Source organism: Macaca thibetana, chromosome X, assembly GCF_024542745.1.
Source record: "Macaca thibetana thibetana isolate TM-01 chromosome X, ASM2454274v1, whole genome shotgun sequence".
Classification (NCBI taxonomy): domain Eukaryota; kingdom Metazoa; phylum Chordata; class Mammalia; order Primates; family Cercopithecidae; genus Macaca; species Macaca thibetana.
The window spans coordinates 98,284,716-98,305,008 of NC_065598.1; the positions used below are offsets into that span (position 1 = coordinate 98,284,716).

Here is a 20,293-nt window from a genome sequence, read left to right on the forward strand (position 1 = left end):
ACTCCATACATATGCAATATGAAATGCCATCATCGATAGGCTCATTCATTTCATTAATACCATTAATGTTAAGGATTTTCATAATCTGTTAAGACTTCTATTCAAAATGAGAAGTCTCATTACTAGAACTTTCAAATATAAACCTCAAATGACTTCATGGCTGTCCACTACCATGTCATAGATTTGAAGAGCTGCTTACATAAAGGCCTAAAATAAAAAAGAAAGGGATCGAATCCCCTATTACTGGTTTCAAGCCAGTCCCATAACAGTTATGGCTTTCTCAACAAACAAGATAATAGTAAAAATATTATACATTTTTTTTTCAGTTAATTTATAGGTTAAAATTCTTTTTTTTTTTTTTTTTTTTTTTTTTCCCCAGACGGAGTCTTGCTCTGTCGCCTAGGCTGGAGTGCAGTGGCGCAATCTTGGCTCACTGCAAGCCGTGCCTCCCAGGTTCACACCATTCTCCTGCCTCAGCCTCCCGAGTAGCTGGGACTACAGGTGCCCACCACCATGCCTGGCTAATTTTTTGTATTTTTTTAGTAGAGACGGGGTTTCACCGTGTTAGCCAGGATGGTCTCGATCTCCTGACCTCGTGATCCGCCCATCTCGGCCTCCCAAAGTGCTGGGATTACAGGCATGAGCCACCGTAAAATTCTTTATATCTTTATGTACGTGTACCCATTCTAACTGGGCTTTCACGATGCAATATCAACTCTTATAGACATTCTCCATTTCCACCACCACACATTAATAACCATTTTCTTAATTGTCGAGGACTAGTACTATTAATATTTTATTAATACTAACAACTAAATTAACTTATATACATATATAGATGCTCAATAAATAGACAGTATGAACTATTCTACCCACTATTATTTTGAACCTAATGGCCTAACTGTAAACACTATAGGCCACCAATGATTAACATGAAACCCCTTGAGAAAAAAAAGTGAACCTTGATTATTGTATAATTCATACAACAGATCTTAAACCAGGAGAGCTACAATTACTTGAAGTTGATAATTGAGTAGTTTTACCCATAGAAATATCTATTTGCATACTAATCTCATTTGAAAATGTATTACATCCATGAACTGTTCCATCATTAGGCTTAAAAACAGACATAATTCCAGGGTGTTTAAATCAAACAACCCCAACATCCACATGACTAGGCCTGTATTATGGTCAGTGCTCAGAAATTTTTGGATCAAATCAGGGCTTCATGCCTATTATACGAGAATTAGTTCCTCTAAGTCATTTAAAAATCTGATTAACATTTTGAAACTATTAACATCTATGTTATAATATCACTGTTAAATAGCATTAACCTTTTAAGTTAAAGACTGAAAGTACTCATCTTTCTGCAATGAAATGCCACAACTAGCTACATCAACATGATTTATCACTATGGCTTTAATAATTCTTGTACTATTTATCTTATTTCAATTAAAAACTTCAAAATATATCTACTGTTTAAGCCCAATACCAAAAAATATTGAAGCATTAAAACGTGAAACTCCTTGAGAAAAAAGTAAACAAAAATGTATTGGCATCTTTCATCATCCTTACAATAGTAGAATTACCCTTGATATTCTAATCATTTCACTCCTAAACATTATATTCCCTACCCCAATCACCTAATCAATAATCAACTGATCACCATACAATTAGTGCAACTCATATTAAAACAAATGATAATAATATACAATGTCAAAGGGTGAACTTTATCCCTCATATTAATTTCACTTATTCTATTTATTACCTAAAGAAACATCAGGATGATTAACCCACTCATTTGCACCAATAACTCGGATCAATAAATCTAAATATAGGTATCCCACTATAACCAAGAGCAGTTATCACTGACTTCTGCCACAAAACAAAAGCATCATTGGCTCATTTGCTACCACAAGGATCACCCATTCCACTAACCTCTATACTTGTGCTTATTAAAACTATTAACCTTTTTATTCAACACTTAGCCCTGGCTGTACAACTAACAGCCAATATTATAGGCAGCCATCTACTTATACACTTAATCGGTGATGCCACACTAGTGATAATATCCATTAGTTTTGAAACAGCTTAAATGTATTTTAACATTTACATACATATACACATACACACACATAAACACACACATATAAGTTCTCGCTCCATTGCTCCGACTGGAGTGCAGTGGAACAATCATGGCTCACTGCAGCCTCAAACTCCTGGACTCAAGTGAGCCTTCTACCTCAACCTCCTGAGTAGCTGGGACTACAGGCGCACTCCACCATGCCAAACTAATGTCTTTTTTAAACTTTTTTATTTTTATTTATTTATTTATTTTTGGAGATGGAGTCTCACTTTGTCGCCCAGGCTGGAGTGCAGTGGCGCGATCTTGGCTCATTGCGATCTCCGCCTCCTAGGTTCAAGCGATTATTGCGCCTCAGCCTCCCAAGTAGCTGGGATTACAGGTGTGCACCACAATGCCCAGCTAATTTTTGTATTTTTTGTAGAGACAAGATTTCACCATGTTGCCCAGGTTGGTCTTGAACTCCTGACCTCTAGCAATCCTCCCACCTCAGTCTCCTAAAGTGCCGGGACTACAGATGTGAGTCACTGTGCCCAACCATATTTATTATTTTAATTATATTCACTGTCTTTGAATTTACTGTAGCCCAAATTCAAACATACCTCTTTGCTATCTATACTAGTCTTTAGTTGCACAACAATACTTAATGACCTACCAAATACATAGCTATGATATAGTTAACCCTTGACCCTGACCACTTACAGGAGCTCTATCAGCCCTGCTAATAATATCTGATTTAGTAATATGATTTCACTTTAACCTAGCTATCTTATTATCTTTAGGTCTACAAACCAATAGATTAATGATATACCAGTGATGATGAGATATTGTCCGAGAAAGCACATTTTCAAGGTCATCACGTATTAATTGTTCAAAAAGGCCTACGTTTCTATTTATCATGTCAGAAATCTTCGATAATTATAGCCAGTCATCATCATCTCTGCAAAGAATCATACATATGAAAAAATTACATATTTCTATATTAGTCTTTCTTTAAATGTTTTTAATGATAAAATTTACTGCTACAGAATTCTATTTTATATTCTCTTTGAAGCAACACTAATCGCAACACTAATCATCATTACCTGATGAGGAAATCAAACAAAATGATTAAATACAGGACTCTTATTTCCTGTTCTATACACTGGCTCCCTGATCCTACTCATAGCACTAATTTATTTCCAAAACTCCATAGGCTTATTAAACTTCTTAATAGCCTCCTACTGAATTCAAGCACTACTACCAAGCCCCTGAACTAATAGCCTTTAACAGTTAGCATGTATAATAGCATTTATAGAACACATACCCCTTTAGGCCTTCACCTCTGATTATCAAAAGCGCAGGTACAAGCCCCAGTTGCTGTGCCCATGGTTCTTGCAGACGTGTGAAAATTAGGGGACTTTGGCATGATACAAATTACTATGATTTAAAATCCACTAACAGAGTTTATAGCTTACCCATTTCTTATACTATCCTTGTGAGAAATAGCAAACTGTATTTGTTTATGCCAAATGGACTTAAAGTCACTCATGGTATATTCATCCAAAAGTCATATGGTACTCATAGTTGTAGTTGTTCTTATCCAAACACCATGAAGTTTTATAGGAGTGATAGCCCCAATAATTGCCCATGGCCTCACCTCATCATATTATTCTGCATCAAAAACTAAAGTTATGAATGAATTCATAGCTGAACCATGCTATTAGCTTAAGGACTACAGACACTATTACCTCTCATAGCTAACATGAGTACTAGCTAGCCTAACTAACCGAGCCCTATCACCAGCCATCAACTTAGAGAGTTATTTGTAGTTATAGCATCATTCTCATGATCTCATTTTACCATTGCCGTAGTAGAATTTAGTATATTTATTATGGCCTTATGTTCTCTCTATATATTAATCATAACATAATTAGGAAAATTTATATATCACATTAATAATATTAAACCATGCCGGTCACAGTCGTGCATGCCTGTAATCCCAGCACTTTGGGAGGCTGAGGCAGGAGGATTACTGGAGTTCATTCTACAAAAAATAAAAATAGCTGCACATGGTGGCATGTGCTTGTAGTCCAGCTACTTGGGAGGCTAAACAGGGAAGATTGCTTGAACCCAAGAGTTTAAGTTCGCAGCAAGCTATGATTGCACCACTGCACTGCAGCCTGGGTGACAGAGTGAGATCCTATCTATAGCTATATCTATATGCAAAATAATATACTCTTCTCACTTAACCCAAAAATCATTCTAGGACCCATATACTGTAAATGTAGTTTAAATGAAACATTCGGTTATAAATGTAATAGCAGAAAATTTAAACTTCTTATTTTTTGAGAAAATGTGCAAGAACTGTTTATATGATGGATTACGTTTATTGATTTGCGTATGTTGAACCAGCCTTGCATCCCAGGTATGAAGCTGACTTGATCGTGGTAGATAAGCTTTTTGATGTGCTGCTGAATTCAGTTTGCCAGTATTTTATTGAGGATTTTCGCATCGATGTTCATCAGGGATATTGGCCTGAAAGTTTCATTCATCAGGGATATTGGCCTGAAATTTTCGTTTTTTGTTGTGTCTCTGTCAGGTTTTGGTATCAGGATGATGCTGGCCTCATAAAATGAGTTAAGGAGGATTCCCTCTTTTTCTATTGTTTGGAATCGTTTCAGAAGGAATGGTACCAGCTCCTTTTTGTACCTCTGGTAGAATTTGGCTGTGAATCCCTCTGGTCTTGGACTTTTTTTAGTTGGTAGGCTATTAATTGCTGCCTCAATTTCAGAACTTGTTATTGGTCTATTCAGGGATTTGACTTCTTCCTGGTTTAGACTTGGGAGGGTGTATGTGTCCAAGAATTTATCCATTTCTTCTAGATTTTCTAGTTTATTTGCATAGAGGTGTTTATAGTATTATCTGATGGTAGTTTGTATTTCTTTGGGATCAGTGATGATATCCCCTATATCATTTTTTATTGTATTTATTTGATTCTTCTCTCTTTTCTTCTTTATTAGTCTGAATAGCGGTCTATCTATTTTGTTGATCTTTTCAAAAAACGGGCTCCTGGATTCATTGATTTTTTTTTTTGAAGGGTTTTTCGTGTCTCTATCTCCTTCAGTTCTGCTCTAATCTTAGTTATTTCTTGTCTTCTGCTAGCTTTTGAATTTGTTTGCTGTTGCTTCCCTAGTTCTTTTAATTTTGATGTTAGAGTGTCAATTTTAGATCTTTCCTGCTTTCTCTTGTGGGCATTTTAGTGCTGTAAATTTCCCTCTACACACTGCTTTAAATGTGTCCCAGAGATTCTGCTACATTGTGTCTTTGTTCTCGTTGGTTTCAAAGAACATCTTTATTTCTGCCTTCATTTCATTATTTACCCAGTAGTCATTCAGAAGCAGGTTGTTCAGTTTCCATGTAGTTGTGCAGTTTTGAGTGAGTTTCTTAATCCTGAGTTCTAATTTGATTCCAGTGTGGTCTGAGAGACTGTTTGTTATGATTTCTGTTCTTCTGCATTTGCTGAGGAATGTTTTACTTCCAGTTATGTGGTCAATTTTAGAATAAGTGCAATAAGGTGCTGAGAATGATGTGTATCCTGTTGATTTGGGGTAGAGAGTTCTGTACATGTCTGTTAGGTCTGCTTTGTCCAGAGCTGAGTTCAAGTCCTGAATATCCTTGTTAATTTTTCTGTCTTGTTGATCTGTCTAATATTGACAGTGGGGTTCATGGGTGCAGCAAATGTATATATACACCATGGCACGTGTATACTTATGTAACAAAACTGTACATTCTGCACATGTACCCCAGAACTTAAAGTAAAATAAAAAAATAAAAAATAAAAGAAAGTGTATAAGAACTACTAACTCATGCCCCCATGTGTAACAATATGGCTTTCTCAACTTTTAAAGGATAGAAGTAATCTGTTGGCCTTAGGAGCCAAAAACTTGATACAACTCCAAATAAAAGTAAATAAATGTATTTTTTTCATTTTTCACCATTTCACGAATCCTCCTAACTCTTCCAATTATTGTAACTATAACTACTGTTTATAAAGTTATTTCTAACCTCACTATGTAAAAACCTCTATTTCATACACATTTACAGCCAAGCCCATTCCAGCCCTAATATTGATTTGCTTGTGCCAAGAAATAATTATTTCAAACTGTCACAATCCAAACTTTAAAATTAACTCTCACCTTCAAGCTAGGTTATGTCTTTTTTAAAAGTTTTAAAAATGGAATCAACCCAAATGTCCATCAGTGGCAGACTGGATTAAGAAAATGTGGCACATATACACCATGGAATACTATGCAGCCATAAGAAAGGATGAGTTTGTGTCCTTTGTAGGGACATGGATGCAGCTGGAAACCATCATTCTTAGCAAACTATCGCAAGAACGGAAAACCAAACACCGCATGTTCTCACTCATAGGTGGGAACTGAACAATGAGATCACTTGGACTTGGGAAGGGGAACATCACACACCGGGGCCTATCATGGGGAGGGGTGAGGGGGGAGGGATTGCACTGGGAGTTATACCTGATGTAAATGACGAGTTGATGGGTGCAGCACACCAACATGGCACAAGTATACATATGTAACAAACCTGCACGTTATGCACATGTACCCTAAAACTTAAAGTATAATAATAAAAAAAAAAAAGGAAAAAAAAATTTCCATAGGTTCTTGGGGAACAGGTGGTATTTGCTTACATGAGTAAGTTCTTTAGCAGTGATTTATGAGATTTTGGTGCACCCATCAGCACAGCAGTATACACTATACCCAATTTGTAGTCTTTTATTCCTCACCCCCCCCTTTCCTCCAAGTCCCCAAAATCCATTGTAGCATTCTTAGCCTTTGCATCCTCATAGCTTAGCTCTCACTTATGAGTGAGAAGATAATGATATTTGGTTTTCCATTCCTGAGTTACTTTACTTAGAATAATTGTCTCCAATTCCATCCAGGTTGCTGTGAATGCCATTATTTTGTTAATTTTTTATGACTGAGTAGTATTCCATCATTCATATATATATATATATATATATATGAGTGTGTGTGTATATACATATGTATGTGTGTGTATATATATATACTCACACATTTTCTTTATTCACTCATTGATTGATGGGCATTTGGGCTGGTTCCATATTTTTGCAATTGCGAATGCATGTGAAAGTATCTTTTTCATATAATGACTTCTTTTCCTCTGGGTAGACACCCAGTACTGGGATTGCTGGATCAAGTAGTAGTTCTAGTTTTTGTTGTTTAAGGAATCTCCACACTGTTTTCCATAGTGGTTGTACTAGTTTACATTCCCATCAGCAGTGTGAGAGTGTTCGCTTTACACTGCATCTCTGTCAACATCTATTTTTTTTTATTTTTAGATTATGCCCATTCTTGCAGGAGTAAGATGGTATTGTATTATGGTTTTGGCTTGCATTTCCCTCATTATTAATGATGTTGAGCATTTTTTCATATGTTTGCTGGCCATTTGTATATCTTCTTTTGAGAATTGTCTATTCATGTCCTTAGCCCATTTTTGGATGGGATTGTTTGTTTTTTTCTTGCTAATTTGTTTGAGTTCCTTGTAGATTCTGGATATTAGTCCTTTGTCGGATGTATAGATTGTCAAGACTTTTTCCCACTCTGTGGGTTGTCTGTTTACCCTGCTGGTTGTTTCTTTTGCTGTGCAGAAGCTCTTTAGTTTAATTAAGTTACACCTATTTATCATTGTTTTTGTTGCATTTGCTTTTGGGTTCTTGGTCATGAAGTCTTTGCCTAAGTCAGTGTCAAGAAGGGTTTTTCCAATGTTATCTTCTAGGATTTTTATGGTTTCAGGGCTTAGATTTAAGCCCTTGATCCATCTTGAGTTGATTTTTATATAAGGTGAGAGATAAGGATCCAGTTTCATTCTTCTATATATGGCTTGCCAATTATCCCAGCACCATGTGTTGAGTAGGTTTTTATCAGTAGCACTTTTTGTTACATGATCTATCATAGAGTTCTCAATATGCAATATACATTCAGATCCAAACATTAACTGATTCTTTAAGTATTTACTCATATTTCTTATCACTATACTATTTCTAGTTACTCTCAACAACTCCTTTCAACTCTTTGAGAACAAGCAGGAATTACATTTTTTGATCAATTGATTATATGGCTGAATAGACACAAATACAGCAGCTCCCCAAACAATTTTATGTATCTGCATGGGAGATACTGGATTTATACTACAATAGTATGGTTTTTTTAAATTATATTCAAATACATGAGAATGCAACAAGTTTTTGTGTTCAATTCCTATCCCAATATCCTTCCATTAAGTGGAGTCATTCTGGCAACTGACAAGTTTGCCCAATTTGGCCTTCACCCATGACTACCATCAGAAATAGAAGGTCCAACACTTGTCTCAGCCCTATTCCATTTCATCACAGTGTTATAGCAGGGGCTCTTAACCCACTTTTATACACTAATAGAAAATAATAAAACAATCCAAACACTAAAAATATGCTGAGGCGCTCTTACGACTACATTTATAGCGATTTGTGCTCTAACACAAAGTGACATCAAAAAGATTGTCACATTTTGTACCTCAAGACAACTAGGTCTTGTGATAGTCATTATTGATATTAATCAACTACATCTAGCACTTCTCCACATCTAGACACATGCATTCTTTAAAACTATACTGTTTATATATTCAGAGCCATCATCCACAACCTTAATGATGATCAAGATATTAAAAAAATAGGATGTCTATTTAAATACATACCTTTTCACTACTCCTCACTTATTATTGGAAGCCTTGAACTCACAGGCATACCTTCCCTTACCGGCTTCTACTTCAAAGACTTATTTATCAAAATTGCAAACATGCTATATACTACTGCCTGAGCCCTTTTAATCACACTAATTACCACCTCCCTAACAGCTGTCTACAGTACTCAAATTGTCTTTTTTGCACTCCTAGGACTACCTAGTTTTTCAACTTTCATTATTATCAGCGAAATTAACTCCCTCCTAGTTAATTCAGTTAAACCTTTAACAACTGGTAGTATTTTTGCTTTTTTTAAAATTTCCAGCAACATTTCTCCTGTAACTATTCCCCAAATGACTATGCCATTATACCTAAAACTTTCAGCCCTTGTCATAACTATCTTAGGCTTCATTATGGCAATTAGAATTTAACCAAATAAAATGTAATCTCAAATTTGAATTCTCCTCATACATATATAAATTTTCTAACCTTCTAGGATTTTTCCAACAGTTGTTCACCATTTATCAGTGTACCTAAACCTTTCTAAAAGTCAAAATACAGCATCACTTTAATTAGACATGACTAGAAAAATACCAAAAATTATCTCATCTCCAAATAATAGCCTCAGTAACTATCCCTAACTAAAATGGCCTAATTAAATTATATTTTTTCTCTTTCTTCATTTCATTTTTATTAGCTATACTTCTAGCCACTTAATTACTCTGAGTAATTTCAATAACAAAATATTAACAAAGGGATCAGTCACTTACAACCATTAATCAACTTCATAAACTGTACAATGCAGCCATACCTATAGAATCTTCACAAAGAAGCCCAACTTCTTTACCCTCAAAAGTCACCCAGTCCTCTAAATTTTTGAAATCAATAATAATTTTTATTTCATCATAGCCTATTATTTATACAATGATTAAATAATTCTATTAATAATCCTAACTATTGTTAGGATTTGAACTTCCCCCAAATAACAACACCAGATCCTCACATTTCAGGATTGTCTTTAGTAGCTATGGCTATAGGATTCTAAACACTACCAGTGTCCCTGCTAAATAAATTTAAAACACTATCATTCCCATAAAACATCCGCCAAAATTTATTACAATCCTGCATTCCACACTACCATTAATAACCCTAAACCCACATACTAGGTAAAAGTTTTGAAGAAAGTCCTATGACGCCTACAACAAAAATAGTAGCAAAATATAGTATATGCCATAATTCTCACATGGAATCTAATCATGACCAATCACGTGAAAAATCATCATTGCACATCAACTGTCAGAACTCTAATAACTAACATTTAACAATCTCACTTCCTAATAAAAATTCTTACTCATTTATTGATATACCTGCAACATCAAACAACTCAACATGAAGAAATTTCGGTTTCCTACTGAGTTTGCCTAGCTTTACAAATCATTACAGGGCTTTTCCTAGCTATACACTGTACCTCAGATACAATAACTGCATTTTCCTCTATCACACACATCTGCTGAGATGTAAGCTATGGCTGAATCATATAATATTTGCATGCTAATGGATATCTATATTCTTTATCTGTTTATTCATGTAGGCTGAGGTCTGTACCTTTCTAGAAACCTGAAACATTGGAATTATTCTTTTAGTCACTGTAATAGCTACAGCATTCATAGGCTATGTCTTATCATGAAGAGAAACAGCAATCACAAATTTACTGTCAACTATTCCATACATTGGCATCAACCTGTTAGAATGAATCTGAGGTGGATTTTCTCTTGACAAGGTAACTTCACACAATTCTTCACCTTTCATTTTATTCTGTGATTCATTGTTCCAGCTCTAATTATTATGCACCTTCTATTTCCACATGAAACAGGATCAGATAACCCAAGGAAACTCAACCAACTGAAATAAAATCCCATTCCACCCCTACCACACAATTAAAGGCATTTTAGGATTCGTTTTTCTACTATCACTTCTATTCAAACTTGTTTTATTCTCCCCTGACTGTTTAGGAAACCCAGATTATATTCCAGCAAATCCCCTCAATATACCACCTCATATTAAACCAGAGTGATATCTTCTATTTGCCTGTGCAATTTAGGATCTTCTCCCAATAAACTAGGAGGTGTCGTAGCCCTTGTGCTCTTAATCATAATTTTAGCAATCATCCCAATCCTTCAGTTATCTAAACAGCGAAGCATGATATTCCAGCTACTAAGCCAATGCCTATTCTGGGTTATAGTATATAATAACCTCATATTCACACAAATCGAAGGTCAATCAGTAGAACACCCTTTCGTTATTATTGAACAAGTATTATCCATTTTATATTTTTCCCTTGTTCTCATATTAATACCACTTACTAGCCTAATCAAGAATAAACTTCAATGAAGAGTTCTTGTAGTTTATTAAATTTGGTCTTGTAAACCAAAAATGGAGAGCACTTCTCCCCAGCACAGTCAAAGGAAAAGCTTTTCCCTCCACTATCAGCACCCAAAGCTGAAATTCTATTCCCTGATTCTTATACTGAATGCAGAGAAATTGTTCCTGAGTTCTATGTCAGTGTGGGAAAAAAACATAAAATCTACTCACCCTGTGTACATCATGTATTATGTAATTTACCCCATTAATTATGTAGTAGTACTATATATACTTCATCATACATTATACATTTATATCTTATGGTGCTTTAAAATCCATTCCCCATGCATACAAGCATGCATATCAAACTAATCACAGTGCATAATACATTAAATTAAAAGTCCACACATAAATGAATTTAACCATGAGTATTGTTCCCTACAGTAAGTTCTTCATTTTACATAGGACATAATATTATTGATAATACATAGCACAGGAAGTCAAATGCTTTTTTGACACCATGCTTATCACCTCCAATAGGATTTCTTACCTACCAAGCTTTGATAAATTAGCAGTCTGCTCAGGAAGTGTCCATCTTCTCACTCTGGACTCAGAAAACTTAGGGGTTTCTAGACTGAAACTATACCAGACATCTGGTTCTTACTTCAGGGCCATGAGCTTATAACCATCTACTCATTCCTCTTAAATAAGACATCTCAATGGACTAATGACTAATCAGCCCATGATCACTCATAACTGTGGTGTCATACATCTGGTATTTTTTAATTTGGGGGGATGATGTGATCCAACATGGCTGTCAAGGCCTTGACAAAACTTGACTGTAGCTGAACTTAAATTGAATGTTATTTTCCCAAGTAAAAACCATAAGGTGTTAATTAATCTATGCTCAATGGACATAATAAAAACAAGATACAGTCACAGATGCATAATTCCCATCATACATGATTAACTCTGCAAACTCCCTCTGATCCCCTACTTTAAGCTGTTACGGTATTTATGTAAATATATGTCTTTTATTCTTGCCAAACCCCCCAAACAAAAAATCTTATATCTGCTGATTATTACCTAAGGCTCTAATGTGTACCCACATATTATTAAATTCAATTATAAACTTATCCCAAACATTATTTCAGCCTAACTCCTAATTAAAGCATTTTCTAAAACAAACCAAAAAAATCCATCAAAAATTTGATGTTCTAGGCTAAAACTTTTTGTTTCTTAAGATTATCAAAAAACTCTCAATACTAGAATAATTCTTAAATTTAGCAATTTCCCCTCAAGAGTATTCTCTAGATATAAGTTGATGTAGTTTAATTCAGTAAAGCAAGCCACTGAAAATGCCTGGATGAATTCATGTAACTTCGTAAACACACAGGTTTGGTCCTGGCCTTTTTAGTGAGATTACATATGCAAGTGTCTGAATACTAGTGAGAATGCCCTCTAGATCAGCAGAAGATCAAAAGGAGCAGATACCAAGCACACTAATTAGTATCTCATAATGCCTTGCTCAACCACACCCCCATGAGAAACAGCAGTGATAGAAATTAAGCAATAAACGGAAGTTTGAGCAAGCTGTAGTAATTTCCCGTAGGGTTGGTAAATTTCGTGCCAGCTACTGAGGTCATATGATTAACCCAAATCAATAAAACTCAGCACATTTTTGATTATGTCTAACGCTAAACTGTAAGCCATAAAAGGCAATAGCTAAAATGAAAATAAACTATGAAAGTGACTTTATTATCTTCTGAATTCACAATAGCTAAGACCCAAACTGGGATTAGATACCCCATTATGCTTTGCCATAAACTTAAATAACTGAATAAATAAAGTTATTTGCCAGAGTGCTACTACCAGCAACAACCTAAATCTCAGAGGATTTGGCGGTGCTTTATATTGCTCTAGAGGAGGCTGTTCTGTAATTGATAAACTCTGACAAACCTCACCATCTCTTGTCGATTCAGCCTGTATACTGCTATCTTCAGCTAACCCTAAAAAGTCTTAAAGTAATCACAAATATTTACATAAAAATGTTAGGTCAAGGTATAGTCTATGAGATGGGAAGAAATGGGCTACAGTTTCTAATTAAAGAACACTCCAACTATAATAACCCCTATGAAACTAAAGGTAAAAGGAGGATTTAGTAGTAAATTAGGAACAGAGAGCTCAGTTGAATGAACATGAACACACCACCTATCAGCCTCCTGAAATACTTAACAAACCCAAATTTATAATTAACACAAATTTATGTATAAAAGAAGGTAAGTCACGACAAAATAATCATACTGGAAAGTGTGCTTAGGTAAACCAAAATGTATCTGAATTCAAAACACCTGGCTTACACCCAGAAGATTTCGTATTAATCTGACCACTTTGAACCAAAACTAACAAAACTCAACAATTACATATATTTAAATGAAAGCCTTCATTCATAAAAAGTATAGAAGATAGAAATTCAATTAGGTGCTATAGAAATAATACTGTAAGGGAACAATGCCAAGAATAATTTTTAAAGTATAAAAAAAGCAAAGCCACGAGATAGTGATGCTTTGTAGTTTTCATTTACATTTCCCTAATGATTAATGACGTTTGAGTATATTTTCATGTACTTATTTGACAGTTGTTTATCTTCTATAGATAAGTGTGTATTCAACTCTTTTGCCTATTCATTTATTGGAATGTTTAATTGAATTTTGTGATATTTTCTATATTTTAGATACAAGTACTTATCAGATATGATTTTCAAACATTTTCTCCCAATCAGGGACTTGTCTTTTCATTCTCTTAACAGTGTCTTTATAAGACCCAGAGTTTTTAACTTTGACGCATTCCAAATTACTGATTTATTCATCTAAGAAATCTTTACCTAACTCAAGGTCACAATTTTGCTCTCCCATGTTTTCTTCTACAAGTTTTACAGCTTTAGGTTTTATATTTACATCTATGATCCATTATGAATTGCCTTTTGAATTGTCTTTTGTACATGGTACAATATACAGATCACAGTATGTAACTGTGTATATGAATATCTACTTGTTTCAGCACGATACATTGAAAATACCATCCTTTATACATTGAATGGCTTCTGCACCTTTGTCAAAAGTCAGTTGTCCAATATATGTAGGTCAACTTTTAGGTGGTTTATTTTGTTCTTTTGATCTGCTCTTCTGCCTTGATGCCAGTAGTACACTGTCTTAATTACTATGGATTTGTAAGAAGTCTTAAAATCAGGTAGTGTTTGTCATCTGTTTTGTTCTTTCTCAAAGTTGTTTGCATAGTCTAGATCCTTTGTATTTTTACATGAATTTTAGAAACAGCATTTTACTTTCTGTTAAAACTATGTCAGTTAGGATTTTTATTGGGATTGTTCTGAATATATAGATCAGTTTAAACAGAACAGGCATCTTAACAATACTGAGTTTTCCAACTCATGAAGACAGTATGTCTCTCTATTTATTTAGGTCTTCTTTAATTTCTCTTTGCAATGTTATGTAACGTTCACTATACAGACCTGTCACATATTTGGATAGATTATTCCTAGTTATTTCATATTTCTTGGTGCTCTTATAAATGCCAGTATTTTGAATTACATTTTTCTTTTCACTGAGCTGTCAGCTGCCAAATGTTTAACAGTAGCTGTTAACTAATCTTCTAGGTTGAGATCTCAGACTATAAAATGGAAAAGATACCTGATACTTAGCAGGCACTTGCCTGTGTTTCCATGTCAGCTTTCAGAAGTTATTGAAAATATATTGTAACTAGAGGAAAAAAGTCCCAGAGACAAATCAACAGGTCATCTCCAGAAAAATCCATCGTAAAATAGTTTAGTAGATTTCAACTTTATATGTGGTCAGAATTGAATCTGTTGAATTGTGGGGTTTGTTACCTACTCCCCACCACCAGCAATCCATCTCAGTGAATTCCTGGGATCTTGGATGTTGAGAAAGAAAGAGAGAGAGAGAGTGAACATATATGTATGTGGGTATATATGTGTGTATGAATGTGTATATTGCTGAAGCTGCCAGAAGTATTTATTGTGAGGAATACTTCAGGTTAATTACTGTGGTCATATCAGACCAGTTCAGTTCCTAGGACATACTAGAAAACAAATCAAAGTGATGGTTATTTTCTTTTCCGAGCTGTCTTGGCCCACATTGTTACCATGGTGACTCAGTGACTACCATGAGATTGGTGCAGAATGAGCATTCGTTTATGTTTTTTGCCTGAAACACGTATTATTATGATAGTTGTTAAGTGGCTGTTTTCCAATTCTGATATTCCTTCTGGAATTATCAGTTTGCATTTGAGAAAAAGATAGAGCTTTTTCTTCTCCCTTATTTATCAATGTATTTATTAACATTTATTTATGTCAGTGTGACTCAGATTCCCATGTTCCTCAAAGGGTTACCCTCTGTAATTATTAATATATATTTTTTGTATTAGGCCATTCTTGCCTTGTAATACAAAAATACCTGAGATGGTAATTTATGAAGACAAAGGTTTAATTGGCTCATGGTTCTGCAGGCTGGACAGGAAGCATGGCCCCAGGATCTGCTTAGCTTCTTGGGAAGCCTCAGAGAGCTTTTAATCATGGCAGAAGGCAGAGCAGTAGCAGGCATGTCACATGGCAAGAGTGGAAGCAAGAGAGACAGACAAGGGGAAGGTTTCAGACTTTTAAACAACCAGATGAATCAAAACCAGGGAGGTGAGGTGAGAGGTGTCTACATTTTGAGTAATTTCTTTTGTTGTTTCTGTTACTCATCCACGATTGAAAAGCAATGCTGTGGATGGCAACAAGGTCTATGAAAAGTTTAAATCCTTTGATGTCTAATTTCATTGTTAGTTGCTCCTGCTACTCAGCTTTAAATTTCTGTGTCTTGTCTTGTGTGTCCAGTAGGTAACAATTTTTTCAATTCAGTAATTCTTATTCAGTGATTAATGTATGAGACACTGAAGAAACATCACAGAGAATAAGAGAAGAAGAATCCCTGGAGCTATCATTCTAGTTTGGGGAAACTGGCAATAAGCAATCAATGAGTGAGGCAATTTCATATGGGGATTTGTGTTTTGAAGAAAATTAACAGGTAGAGTAGAAAATGACTGAGACAGGGATTATCATAGATGAGGTTGTCAGTGAAGCTCTTTCTCAGAAAGTGACACTTGAGCTGAGTCCTGAACAACAGAAAGAAGCTAGGCATGGAGAGGCCATTTTGTCAATGTCCCTGTGCTGTGTATGGGCACCATTGATCTAGGAGCAGAGGACAAGTTGGAGTGGCTGAAGCCTGGCCCATAAATGCAGACAAGTAGGAGATGAGGTTGAAAGGGCAGACAAGAGCCACAAGGTTTGGATCTTTTCAGGAGTTTGGGTTTTATTCTGAGTGTGGAAGGCTAGAGTACGGGAGTGACGTGATGTGATCCTTGTTTTCAGAAAGTGACTCTGGCCACTGTTGGAGAATGGACTGGAGAGGGACAAAATAAAGAGTGGGGATAACCATTAGAAGAATATTGCAGAAATTCAGGGAAGAGGCACAGGTGAATGATGCCAGGACTGCAGCTGTCTGCAGAGGAAGGGTTAGACCTGGACAGGTCGTGTTTGGAGGTAGGGCATGGGGGACCTGCAATGGCTGTGTGTGTGGGGTGTGTGGGGATAAGGCATAGTCAAGGAGGACCGCTCGGCTGTTTGTTTGGCCATGCAGAGAAATGGCGGGCTGTTTTCTGAGATCAGTTCCTCCAAGTGCTTCTGAGGCATTCTTAAGGTAATTAGTCAACCAACAGTGGTTGTAGTGAAAAAAAGTGATTTTAAAATGCATCAGTTGATGACTAATATTCATACCTGAGGGTAGACGGAAAGAGGAGAGTTAAGGATTGAAAACTACCTACTGGGTCCTATGCATATAACCTGAGTGGCAAAATAATCTGCACACCAAACCCTTGTGACACCCGATTTGCCTGTATAACAAACCTTCACATGTACTCCTGAAACTAAAATCAAAGTTAAAAAATGAACAAAAATTTAAAAAATAAGTAAAATCAAAAGCTATATAAGGCAAAAATAGGTAAATTTGACAGCAAAATTAAAAACTATTATTTAACAAAAGATACCACAAACAAAAGTAGAGGACTCCAACAGATTGGAGGAAAATATGTCATTTTATAATAAAGAATGAGTATCTGGATCATAAATAAATAAATAAGAAAAAGGAAAAACAAGACTCATTTGTAAGACTATTAAGCTTTATTTAATTTATTGAATTGGCTTGATTTAATCTTTCCACAATGTAAACATATATCAAAACATTACAGTGTACCCCATAGTATATACAATTATTTGTCAGTTAAAATTAAAATTTAAAAAATACCCGAGTTGATAAATAGGATTCAGTTGCACGACTATTAAACTTTCTTTCCCCAGTATCTCTGCCTTAGAATTTTCAAGTTAATGTGATCCCTGGCCATTTATATTTTTAAAAACCAGAACACAGGGACTTTTTTTTAAATTTAAATTTTAATTTTAAGTTCCATGGTACATGTAAAATATGTTTTGTCCTGTATTGTAAGTACTATATAATCCTGGTTTTACTGACAAGACTTTGAGTGATTTTATGGTGAAATAACAGTATTCAAAGTCACAAGGTTTTTACATGGCAGAACTAGGGTTTGTCTCTAGTCTGTATACAGAGCCCACACTCCTAACCAGTACACTTAGGAAGAAGAGACAGATATTTGTTGAACTATGTCAACCCATGGTGGTTGGTGTAACTTTGAGACCATAGCTCTTTTATCTGTGTTTCTGTAGTCATTCTACATTGTACCAGATGGTATTTATTTAAGAAAAAGTAATAATTTTAAAAATAAAAACATTAATAAACATCATAATTACTTTGTACTAGACAACTTGGCTGTTGATATAGATAATTCCTTGGACCCCCAAGATGAATGAGTTCTTTTCCCTTTTAGGAACTCAGAGTGGTTTTCCAGATGGGAATCACATTGCTCTCTGTCCCTGAGATCTTGCTGGAGACAGGGCTACTCAGTCCCTCTTTGCTGGGTGAGTATAGATGTGGTGTGGTGACTTACTCAAGGGCACCTAGAGTTAGTGGGATAAGTATGTCTCCTGTCTCATATCCAGCTGCATGTCCATTATACACAGCTGTATTAGTTTGTTTTCATGCTCCTGATAAAGACATACCCAAAACTGGAACCAAAAAAAGGTTTAATTGGACTTACAGTTCCACATGGCTGGAGAGGCCTCAGAATCGTGGTGGGAGGTGAAAGGTTCTTCTTACATGGAGGCAGCAAGAGAAAATGAGGAAGAAGCAAAAGCGGAAACTCCTGATAATCCCATCAGATCTCGTGAGTCTCTTTAACTATCACGAGAACAGCACGAGAAAGACTGGCCTCCATGGTTCAGTTACGTCTCCCTGGGTCCCTCCCACAACATGTGGGAATTCCGGGGGATACAATTCAAGTTGAGATTTCGATGGGGACACAGCCAAACCATATCATACCGCCCCTAGCCCCTCCAAATCTCATGTCCTCACATTTCAAAACCAGTCATGCCTTCCCAAGAGTCTCCCAGAGTCTTAACTCATTTCAGTATTAACCCAAAAGTCCACAGTCCAAAGTCTCATCTGAGACAAGGCAAGTCCCTTCCACCTATGAACCTGTAAAATCAAAAGCAAGCTAGTTACTTCCTAGGTAGAATGGGGATAGAGGTATTGGATAAACGCAGCCATTCCAAATGGGAGAAATTGGCCAAAACAAAGGGGTTACAGGGCCCATGCAAGTCCAAAATCCAGCAGGGCAGTCAAATGTTAAGGCTCCAAAGTGATCTCCTTTGACTCCAGGTCTTGCATCCAGGTCACACTGATGCAACAGGTGGGTTCCCATGATCTTGGACAGCTCCACCCCTGTGGCTTTGCAGGGTACAGCCTCCCTCCTGGCTGCTTTCATGGGCTGGTGTTGAGTGTCAGTGACTTTTCTAGGCATATGATGCAAACTGTCAGTGGATCTACCATTCTGGGGTCTGGAAGACAGTGACTGTCTTCTCACAGCTCCACTAGGCAGTGCCCCAGTAGGGACTCTGTGTGGGGGCTCCAATCACAAATTTTTCTTCTTCACTGCCCTAGCAGAGGTTCTCCATGAGCGCCCCGCCCCTGTAGCAAACTTTTGCCTGGGCATCCAGGAGTTTCCATACATCTTCTGAAATCTAGATGGAGGTTCCCAAACTGCAATTCTTGACTTTTGTGCACCTGCAAGCTCAACACCACGTGGAAGCTGCCAAGGCTTGGGGCTTCCCCCGTCTGAAGCCACAGCCCGGGCTGTATGTTGGCTCCTTTCAGCCACAGCTGGGACACAGGGCACCAAGTCCCTAGGCTACACACAGCATAGGGACCCTAGGCCCAGCCCAGGAAACCCCTTTTTTCTCCTGGGCCTCCAGGCCTATGATGGGAGGGGCTGCTATGAAGGTCTCTGACATGGCCTAAAGGCATTTTCCCCATGGTCTTGGGGATTAACATTAGGCTCCTTGCTACATATGCAAATATCTGCAGCCAGCTTGAATTTCTCCCCAGAAAATGGGTTTTTCTTCTCTATCACATAGTCAGGCTGCAAATTTTCCAAACTTTCATGCTGTGCTTCCCTTATAAAACTGAATGCCTTTAATAGAACCCAAGTCACCTCTTGAATGCTTTGCTGCTTAGAAATTTCTTCTGCCAGATACCCTAAATCATCTTTCTCAAGTTCCAACTTCCACAAATCTCTAGGGCAGGGGCAAAATGCTGCCAGTCTCTTTGCTAAAACACAACAAGAGTCACCTTTACTCCAGTTCCCAACAAGTTCCTCGTCTCTATCTGAGACCACCTCAGCCTGGATCTTATTGTCCATATTGCTATCAGCATTTTGGGCAAAGTCATTCAACAAGTCTCTAGGAGCTTCCAGACTTTCCCACATTTTCCTGTCTTCTTCTGAGCCTTCCAAACTGTTCTACCCTCTGCCTGTTACCCACTTCCAAAGTTGCTTCCACATTTTCGGGTATCTTTTCAGCAACACCCCACTCTACTGGTAACAATTTACTGTATTAGTTTATTT

At 36.5% G+C, this 20,293-nt stretch overlaps 1 protein-coding gene across 1 annotated transcript in view; it reads left to right on the forward strand.

Annotated features, from left to right (window-relative positions):
• The window catches only part of LOC126946025 (ras-related protein Rab-40A-like), a 203,883-nt gene that overhangs the window by 67,741 nt on the left and 115,849 nt on the right, over positions 1 to 20,293 (forward strand). Inside the window, exon 2 of the mRNA XM_050776008.1 lies at positions 18,161 to 18,251. The gene's annotated coding sequence lies outside the window, so the exon portion shown is untranslated. The remainder of the gene's footprint in view (positions 1 to 18,160; positions 18,252 to 20,293) is intronic.